The following is a 2,649-nucleotide window of genomic DNA, read 5'->3' as shown; positions in this document are numbered from 1 at the left end:
GCCTTACAGTAGAAAAGTAAAGAATTCAAAATTCACACTTGCAACGAACTTCACACTGTTAAACACTAGGGGCGCCCCTAGCTACTATTTAAATTAACGATATAAATATTATTGTCACAGAATGACACTGCTGCTACTACATTTACAGACATTGCCAAAAACATCCACAAGGGCACCCCAGCGATGATTTTCAGCTTTTATTCAGTATAATTGAGTATATTATTATTTATAAATGCCCACTAGGGGCGTCCCGGGCGGCTAGTTTAACAACATTTCACAGGATGTTAAGAATACATATAGTTAATATTATTCTTATCGCTATAAAAAAATTCTAAATTATCGGAAGAATTACTTTCAATAAGAAGAAACATAAGAACATATTTTCTTTAGATTTTAGAATTTATAATAACGATATAAAAAGCAATGTTTTTATTTGTTTATTATGTACAGTTGTCCAACAGAAAAGTAAACTATCTTATTTACAAATCTTTTCAAAATACAGTAGACAGTTTGACCGGGCCCTAGACATTTGCCTCATTTGTCTATTCGATGATCCGGCCCTGCTGTCAAATATTCTCTTTGTTTCGAACGGCGCAAAAATGGAAAGGAAATAGGTTGTTTAGAAAAACAGAATTCGAGTGAATCAAATGATAAAAAGAGACAAGTAAGTAAACAAGAGATTTCGACCTCCCATCCTGACACGTAAGAACAAAGGGGAAAACACTTTATTGCTTCAAATTGCAGAGTGAAACCTTTTAGTCACAGCTTCACGGCAAAGCGTTGGGAAATCTCACGAAGACACGAAATAATAAATGCTCCAAAAATTCCAGTTGACACGTGAGAAAATTTTTCATTATAGATTCGGCGATTTGCACAGTACACTTTGAATGACTTGTTCTAATTTTTAAAATAGAAAAATAGAGAAAAATGTAACATAGTCAAAAAATGACGTTACAGACACAGCTATTATAAGAATTTTATATTTTAATACAAAACTTCTTTTTAAAGTGCTGTAGAGCAGGTTCCTCAACCTTTTCACACCTACGGACATACAACATACGTGAAAGACATCGGCCGTGTACAAGCCAGCGGAAAAGAGGATAAGGAAAACGAAGGAAGTAGATAGTTACAGAAAGGTAGGATCCTTCTGAATGGCGTACGTATGTACAACTACGGACAGCAAAAATAGGAATAATATCTCGCGGACCGTCAAAAGGCTAAAGATAAAATTTCTTAGACTTAACCTGTTTAGACGCGGGTAACGCGCGCGACTTATTTAAACAATTGCAACAATAAAAAAATAAATAAATAAAATAAAAATTGTTTAAATTAATAAGATTTTAAACTTGTAATTTCTTATTACAAAATTTCCTGCCAGTGTACGAAATTTTTCGCGAACCGGTGCAGGTTTGAGGACTCAAGGTTGAAGAATACTGCTCAAGGGAAGGTAAAAACGGATAGTAAAAAAATAAACGGTGGATATGTAACAGAAGCCACCGGCTTATTGATTACTGTTTAAAATAAAGAATTTTGTTTCAGTTTGATCTTGAGTTTTAAGAACAATTCTAGAAATAATTAACCCTGCAGATAAGATTATTGCAATCAAATTAGCCTAAATGCTGCACGTTCAGATTTCGATACAGATGAACAATCCACCAAGCGTCTCAGAATTTTCAGCACAATCGAGAGAATTCCTATACGGCAAAATAAACTAAATAACAATTAAATACTAATCATTTATTTTTGTTTTTATCCATATGCATTTCGTCTCGTACTGGCCTCATCAGTGGATACAACCATTAGTTCATACAAATTCTTTTATAATGGACTATATTGTCCCAGTATGCATCTACAGCCACATCCGTATTAAAATTTATGGGTATACTATAGATTACTCCCTATGGAATTTCGTGTGTTTGGGTATATATCTGAACTCAGGGGACCGAGACGAGTTCAACGATACTCTACTTTTGGACCGGAGACGAAAAATAAAAAAGTTATCATACTTTTTTCCGGCGATCGCGCGATGATAGGGAGTCGCGTCGCTCTCCGCTAAGTCGGCCTCGCTATCGCGATCGGGAGTCCCGTCGCTTGCCGTTAAAATTGCCTTTAGTAGACGTTTCCCCCTTTTTTTACTTTGTTCAAGAACTACCGTGAATCGATCACTAGTTTAGCACATGGCGGCGTGTGGTGGCGCCCATACGAGAGGTCAGTCGGGCCGCCATGTTCGCTGCCATAAGTAACACTAACCGAAATGGCGATCGCGCGATGATCGGAAGTCGCGTCGCTCTCTCCGCTCTCGTATCGCGTGTTTAACGCTCCGGGAGATGACCGTAGTCCGACGTCACGGTTTGCAGACTTTACCGCAAGATGGCAATACTAGCAACTACGGTGCCGTCTGCATGAGAGCATTAAAAAAGTATGGTAACTTAAAAAGTGTGATAACTTTTTTACTTTTCGTCTCCGGTCCAAAAATAGGGTACCGTTGAACTCGTCTCGGTCCCGAGTTCAAATATATAATCAAAGTCCTGAAATTCCATAGGGAGTAATCTATAGTACACCCAAATTGATTACACTTGCATAACTATGTATACAATAACGTTCAATGATGCGTCTTTTTATCAAACTTTTTACTTTATACAAAATTTG

This window comes from Centruroides vittatus, unplaced genomic scaffold, assembly GCF_030686945.1.
Source record: "Centruroides vittatus isolate TY-2023 unplaced genomic scaffold, ASM3068694v2 contig_1068, whole genome shotgun sequence".
Lineage (NCBI taxonomy): Eukaryota > Metazoa > Arthropoda > Arachnida > Scorpiones > Buthidae > Centruroides > Centruroides vittatus.
Note: the sequence above shows the minus strand (reverse complement) of the source record.